Below are 8745 nucleotides of genomic sequence, written 5' to 3'. Positions count from 1 at the left end.
TTCTTTTTCTTCTTCTTCTTCTTCTTCTTCTCCCCAAGTGACTACAAATTCACGTGAACAATACGGAAAATCCCCGATAGCGCCTAAAATTGCATGTATCTTATAATCGTATTATTTTTTGTATCGTTCGGAAGATTTCATTTTTGTGTGTTAAAGGGTGAACCTTGTCGTTCTAAAGCTAGTTGGCAACCATGCATATTAACTTGTATATGTTTTGAACTTCGTAGGGAGTAAACGGCCTTAGTTAATTTGGCGATGCTGCCCAATTATGTTCACCGCTTTCTCGTTTGTTCATTTGATATTGAGCAAACCCCCGTACCTTTTATCTAAGACACTTGTGGTGCTTCTAAAGACCACCAATAAATCACCTCAGTCAGTTTATTTAACTGTTCAAAGTAGGAGCGCATACATGTTTTCAAAACATGTCTATTGATTCTACGTTCTACAATCAAGTAAAACCAAGAGACTGCAAGATACACGCATACACACAGACACACACTCGCGTATATATATATATATATATATATATATATATATATATATATATATATATATATATATATACTAGCAAAAGTACCCGTCGTTAACTGGGTTCAAAAACAGTCTACAGAAAATGGACTCTGATTTATTAAAATACTAGCGGGGGTACACGGCGTGGCCTGGGTGTTTGTAGGTGTGTGTGTTGGGGGTGGTGATCAAAACAACCCTGTTTTAAAAGAAAACGTTGGCCAGGTGTTTGGAGGTGTAAAAGAAAAAAAGTTTTAGTAGGAAAGTAGGTTTGAAGCCCGAACCTTTGACGTGGAGATGGAAACGAAATGGAAAAAACCCAGGGATCTAGCTTTTACGGCCACGAGAGAAGCGGAATGAAAAACGTTTATAAAATGAAATTAACAGGTGCGAGAACCTTAAGTCGCGTGATGTTTGACCTTGAAACATGACGCGGCTGCAAGCCAGTTTTCGCTTGTTTTATACTGAAAAGCGAAAGATACACGGGACGCTCTAAAAATCTGGAAAAAATAACGCGTGAAAGTCGGGCAAATTAAATAGACAGGCGACCTCCGTTCGTAACTCATATATATTATCATTTAGACGTGATATAAAAAGTTTTAAGAAGGAATGAGCCGAGCGAAAAGTGCAGCGAAAAAAGCCTTTTACAGACATACACAAAAAGCGTACGCACATACATACATACATACACACATTTTCGCTTTTATATATATAGATAGAGTTGGGGGATACCCGGCGTTGCCCCGGTGTTTAGAGGTGTGTGTGCTCGGGCGGGGGAGTAATCAAAACATAAGAATAAGCGAAGTAAATATTTTTAAATATTAAATATTAAATTATTAAATATATAATATATATATATAAATATATATATATCCTATCCTTACATCATCAACGCTCTGATCACCAGCTGGCATCAACTGTGATGGATGGCTCTCGTCTGGGTTAGGCCCCGTGTTTTGACAAGCTTCTGGGTTTGACCTTTACTCCTGATCTGAAATGGAACACGTACATCAAGTCTGTTGCCAAGGTCGCTGGAAAGATGGTGGGATCCTTCTACCGCTCCAGAAGATATCTCACTACTGATGCAATTCTCTATCTATACAAAAGCCAAGTACGTCCAAGGATGGAATACTGTTGCCATATCTGGGCAGGAGCTGCTAAGAACAGCCTACCCTGCCTTGACAGATTACAAAATAGACTTCGTGGTTTTGTGGGGGATCCCCTTTTCTCTACCCTGCAACCTCTCTCCCACAGAAGAGACGTTGCGAGCCTATCCTTGTTTTATCGTTATTTCCATGGCAGGTGCTCGTCTGAACTCCAATCTCTGGTCCCCCCCTCGCCAATCTTTCACGAAAAACACCCGTCTAGCTGAATCCACTGTGAAAAATTTCCACCACTCTATATCTGTGCCTAAATCAAAACGTGGATTCCATAAACAAAGCTTCTTTCTTAGAACTGCACGCCTGTGGAACTCTGTTCCGTCTGCCTGTTTCCCTCCGGACTACAACTTGGATGTCTTCAAGTCCAACGTTAACAAATTCCTAATGAACCGCCCTCTTAATTAAACACTTCATCAAATCTCCACACTAACGTAATGTACTTGCAATAACCCTTATCCCTGAGTGGCTTCCGGGCCTTGATAAGTGTTGATCACTGTGTAATATATATATATATATATATATATAAATGTTAAAACTTTTAAAAAGTCGAAAAACACCAAGAAAAAACTAACGTAAGGCAAACGAACGATGTTAAATGTAAAAATCGGAAAAACAAAAACAAAAAAAGAAAACGCGAATGTGATGGAAAAAGAAAACAGAAAAACGAACGTTAAAACTTCTTTAAAAAATCTGAAAAATAAAAACCAAAAATACCATAGAACGTGAAAAATGGTTAAATAACTCTGTTTCAATATTAAAATTTTAAAAATCGAAAAAAGTAGACACCTCACACCACGATTTGAAATTACAAACTTTAGATAATGACGCCGCCCTCTAAGCAACTGAGCCAATAGGACGTTGACGAAATGTTATCGGCTTCTTTTTAATATTTAAATTAAATCATGTTCCGACGTCATTTGCGCATGCGTAAAAGTGAACTTGTCATGAGAGGACGTTTTTTGCTGCACCCTCCCTGTAGAAAACTGATTATTTTCGGGTGAAGGAATTAATTTTTGGTGCCAATTTTTCGATATTTGTCGGGCGAAGGTTGGAATTTTAAAATGATACCTATCTGGCGAAAATCCGTGACCCATGTCAAAAGTTTTTGCGAGACATACAAACACACATACATACATACACACATTTTCGCTTTTATATATATAGATGATAGGTTATGAAAAGGAATGGTTGTATAGAGATAGCTTCGAATTTGGGGGTATCAAAACCAAAGCAAAATATGAAAGTAAAAATAAAATAGATAAACCCCATAATTTATTATACCATACCTGTTCACACTGAAACACTTATCACAATATTCTATGGATCTATATAAAAAAAACCTTGTTAAACTTTGTGGCATAATTCCATTCTATGGAGGTCAGGCGCGAACGAACACCCCATAATTTTATTATACAATATTTCTTCAAACTGAAACATAATTATCAAAGTATACTTACGCAGATAGATATGAAATGTCTTTATAAACCTTTGTCCCTATTTCCATTCTATGGAGGCTAGGCGCGAACGCAGACCCTACAATTTTATCATACCATCCATATTTAAGTTAAAACATACTTATCAAAGTATTATTATGTACATCTATATCAAAAACACTTGTAAAGATTTTTTTTTTTTTAATTTTTTAATTTTTTATTTCCATACTTTGTGGACCAGACGCGAACGCAGACCCCACAATTATAATGAACCACCGTTCTGCCAGATCAAACATACCCACTCCTGTGTCTCGATACATCTTCTATCATTATATGTAATCAGTTTTTTTAAAATAGTCAACTATATAGGAGCCTATTCGTGACCAGACACACACACAGACGTTCAGCTTTATATTATAGATATATAGTGTAATAATTCTTCAAGTTCCAAATATCAAGTTTCTTAGTTGGCTATTTATTACTTTTCAAAAAATGTCCATTACAATATTGTTTCGTATCGCGACTAACAAGTCTGTAAAATTATGTTATTGCTGCATATTTAGTCATGTACTCTTCAGATGTTTACCTTAAAATTACTCATACAAACACTATTTTTGATAACTTACATGGTTCATGTAACCGACACATTCTGTCGTTATTTCTCAGTTACTCGACACCAAAACAGTTAGTGCTCTAGCTCTAGTTTTTAATGCTTCAGCCTCAGTCGTTACCGTTTTAGTTATCGTCAGATGAATAAAAAAAGACAAAAATTAAGGAACTTCAAGTTAAAAATGTATATGTATGCATGCTCAGAAGTTAGTTGATTTACTCTTTTGCAAATGTTTAATTTTTTTTCAATTTTAACCCTTTAGTAGCTATTTTTACTGACCAAAACCAAAGTGTTTCCATGGTTCAAATATCTTATATATCAAGTTTCATGTCTGTAGATCAAATATATTGGGAGGAGTTTGGTAGAGTAGTTTAGCTTATACACCGACAAGTCACTTTTATATATATATATATATATATATATATATATATATATATATATATATATATATATATATATATATATTTAACGTTCACAGGAAACATGAGTTGGAACAATTACATTGAAGGCATTGCCAGGGCCGCTGCAAGAAAGGTGGGCTCTCTCTACCGTGCTAGACAACTACTAACACCCGAAAGTATCCTGTACCTCTATAAGGCCACCATTCGCCAATGTATGGAGTATTGCTGTCACATCTGGGCTGGTCCATCTGCTACTAGTCTCTCGCTCCTTGACAAGGTTCAAAAGAGAGTCGCAAACCTGATAGGCCCTGACCTGGCATCTAAGCTTCAGCATCTGTCCCATGGACGAAATGTTGCATCCCTCTGCCTTTTCTACAAGTATTTTAGTGGTGAATGCTCTGACGAACTGCAATCACTTGTGCACCCACGACGTGAGCACCCTCGACAAACCCGACAGGCTGCTAAATCCCACCCCCACACTGTAGAGATCCCTAGATGTAAAAGAGCTTTTTACTCAAATAGTTTCTTCCCCAGAACCGCTAGACTCTGGAATTCCATTCCAGGTCGCTGCTTCCCCAACAGTACTGACGTGCAGAAGTTCAAGTGTAACGTGAACCGACATCTTGCTGCCCAAATCCCTACATAGTACCCCAGTAGTTGTTGCTCCTGATAGTAGCTCCCTACACCAAAGTGTCAATTTGCCTTGTTTGGGGTGAAAATGTAATAAAAAAATATATAGATAGATAGATAGATAAACATGTCAGTGTACTAGAACGTTTCATTTTAAATTCTGCGCAATTATGCACGATGTAGAAACTGTGCATGAAATAAATTAAGCGTAATAGTTAACTTAAAGCAATCATCTAATAAGGAAGCATGAGACATAAATAATTAATTAATGAACGATTGTTTTTCCAAGGACTATGCAAATTAGTTAACCTTCTAGAGTCGGTTGCATACTCATGACTGAGTATATTAACAAATTCGTTTAATTAATTTTTAAATAGAAAAAGTAGGCTCAATGTTAGAGCGAGAAATATATATATATATATATATATATATATCTTAAACTTACGATAACAGCTTCTTGGCCCGTGTAGACGTATACCTCAATAAGCATATACAGTTGATTAGTTTGGAATGTTTTGAGTAGAAAAAAAGGTACAATGATCGAGACGGGCGTTAAGCAAACTTGAGGTAGAAGTGCTATTTTGCCTTTTTATTTACCATCTCCTAAACCAACTACTTCTGTCAGTGTGTGTGTTTTTACACCCAACAATGCGGTTTTAGTTCATCATCTACAAAAACACTATTTACTGTGAATAGCGTTGATGTGTAAATGATTCTAGGATTCTCCATTGCCAGCTCGATGAGAGAGAGTCTCTCTCTCTCTCTCTCTCTCTCTCTCTCTCTCTCTCTAACATTCTTACTATCGGTCGTTGAATATTCTCTCTGATTGTTTATTGTCACTGCCCGCCGACATGGAATTTCTAGATATGTAATTTCCTCTCATTCTTGTATCAATTGACCTGAATGTAAGATCCGAACCTACGAAGTCAAGTGTGGCATTGTAACTAGGTCCGAATTTCCAGACCAGCAGTAATTATCACTTCCTACACTGATGATTGCGTAAGTATGAAACACTAGTATCTGTACGTATGAAAATAATTGTTAATATTCATTTTAAAACATTACGTATAAATTCCTTTCTAGAAACTAAAATTGAGCCCTCTTTAGGGTTTTTTAAAACGCGGTCAATTACAGCTTTAAAGCAACATTACAGCTTCCGATTGGGAAATATTCACTGACATTTTACTACTACTGACCGACGCCGTTTTATTTATAAACATTTAATTTCTTTCCATACTGATTTTAAAATAGCATTGTAACACACATACACACGTATATATATATATATATATATATATATATATATATATATATTCGCGTCGCTAAAAAACAACAAAAGCAAACATATAAACCGATTGTTGTCACACTCTCCAGATTACAATCGTGCTGAAAAAACAAAAATAAACATATAAACGATTTGCGTTATATATATATATATATATATATATATATATATATATATATATATATATATATATATATATATATATTATCATTCGTTGGAAAACTATTTAGTCAGTAAGTCATTTAATCACAATCAATGCATAAACTTGCTCTTTCGAATTCACTATAGTACTAATATTAATTTAAGGGATCATCTGTTGTTTAAAATGAAACACTGTTTCGGGGATTTAAAAACAAAACAGAATATTAAATCATAGGTCCCCTGCAGTGTTGATCAATCACCATCTTCACTTACTCAAAAGAACAAAAAAATGTGACAGATATTAGATCTAGTTTCCTACTCTTAATTAATTTGGCTACCCTATTCGTGTTATAAAAATGTATCTTACCATTATATATATATATATATATATATAGTCTTTGAAGTTTTTAACATTTGAAACTATACAAAAAATTACTTTTTATCATTCGTTAAAAAAAACATCTAGTCAGTAAGTTATTTAATCACCTGCAATCACTGCATCAACTCTCTCGAATTTACTATAATACCATTTTTTTTTATTTTTCAAGGGATCATCAGTTGTTTACCATGAAACACTGTTTCGGGGATTTATATATATATATATATACATATATATATATATATATATATATATATATATATATATATATAATAAAATATAAAGCTGAATGTGTGTGTATGTGTGTGTGTGTGTGTGTGTGTGTGTGTGTGGTCACGAATAGGCTCCTATATGGTTGACTATTTTAAAATCTGATTACATATAATGATCGAAGATGTATCGAGACACAGGAATGGGTATGTTTGATCTGGCAGAACGGTGGTTAATAAAAATTGTGGGGCCTGCGTTCGCGCCTGGTCCACAAAGTATGGAAATAAAATTTAAAAAAAAAAACGTTTACAAGTGTTTTTGATATAGATGTACATAAGAAAACTTTGATAAGTATGTTTTAACTTAAATAGGGATGGTATAATAAAATTGTGGGGTCTGCGTTCGCGTCTGGCCTCCATAGAATGAAAATAGGCACAAACTTTAATAAAGACGTTTCATATCTATCTGCGTAAGTATACTTTGATAATTATGTTTCAGTTTGAAGAAATATTGTATAATAAAATTATGGGATGTTCGTTCGCGCCTGACCTCCATAGAATGGAAATATGTAAGTATATAATTTTAACAAGGTGTTTTAATACAGATCCACAGAATATTGTGATAAGTGTTTCAGTGTGAACAGATATGGTATAATAAATTATGGGGTTTATCTATTTTATTTTTACTTTCATCATATTTTGCTTTGGTTTTGATAACCCCAAATTCAACCCAAATTTACAACCCATCCTTTTCATAACCTATCATACTTCTATAAATCAGAGTCCATTTTCTGTAGGCTGTTTTTGAATCCAGTCAACGACGGGTACTTTTGCTAGTATATATATATATATATTTACATAGGCATCACCACTTATCAAGGCCAAGATGCCACACGAGGATAAGGGTTAAAGAGTGCACAGTAGAAATTGGACAATATAGTAACCGTTAGTAATGGAGATTCGGTAAATTTGTTAACTTATATGGAACGGCTCATCAAAAAATTGTTTACGTTAGACTTGAACACAACCATATTGTAGTCAGCTGGAAAGCAGGAAAACGGAAGACAGTTCCATAGGCGTGCAGTTCTAATAAAGAAGCTTATGTTTAGGCACAGATAAAGAGTGGGGGAAACTAGTGATAGTGTTTTCTGCTAGACGGGTGTTTCTTGTGAAAGTTTTGCGAGGGGGGACGATAGAATGGATCTCAGCCGAGCACCTGCCATGAAAATAACGATAAAGCAGAGACAAACTCGCAACATCTCTTCTGTGAGAAAGAGGTTGCAGGGAAGAGAAAAGGGCATCCCCACAAGGCTATGAAGTGTATTTTGAACTCTATTAAGGCAGGATAAGTCCTTTCTAGCAGCTCCTGTCCAGATGTGACAACAGTACTCCATCCTTGGACGAGCCTGGCTCTTATATAGAGAATTGCATCAGCAGTGAGATATCTACTGGATCGATAGAAGGATCCCACCATTTTTCCATCAGCTTTTGCAACGGATTTAATGTATGTCTTCCATTTAAGATCAGGAGTAAAGATCAAGCCCAGAAGCTTGTCAAAACTTGAGCCCTCCCCAAGACGAGAGCCATTCATTCCAATTGATGCCAGATGGGGATCAGAGCGTTGATGATGTAAAGATAAAAGCTTGATTTTACATACATTAAATATAACAATTCACCTCTTTCCCCATTGTACTACTTGCTCAAGATCAGAGGAGAGAGAATCAGAGAGAACTTGGTCATTTACGGTCTTAGATGTGCTACCATAGATGGTAGTGTCATCAGCATAGATGTCTACGAATGATGTAAGGATGTGATTTGGAAGATCATTAATATAGACCAGGAAGAGAGTTGGACCCAGAATGGACCCCTGAGGGACTCCAGCATTAATACTAAGAGCTTCTGATTTCTGCCCATCAACCATTATTCTTATGAATATATATATATATATATATATATATATATATATATATATATATAAGAGGTGGGTGTA

This window comes from Euprymna scolopes, chromosome 33 (assembly GCF_053919585.1).
Source record: "Euprymna scolopes isolate OS-2025 chromosome 33, ASM5391958v1, whole genome shotgun sequence".
NCBI classification, from domain to species: Eukaryota; Metazoa; Mollusca; class Cephalopoda; order Sepiida; family Sepiolidae; genus Euprymna; species Euprymna scolopes.
The sequence above is the reverse complement of the archived record's forward strand: the minus strand, read 5'-3'. Positions refer to the sequence as shown.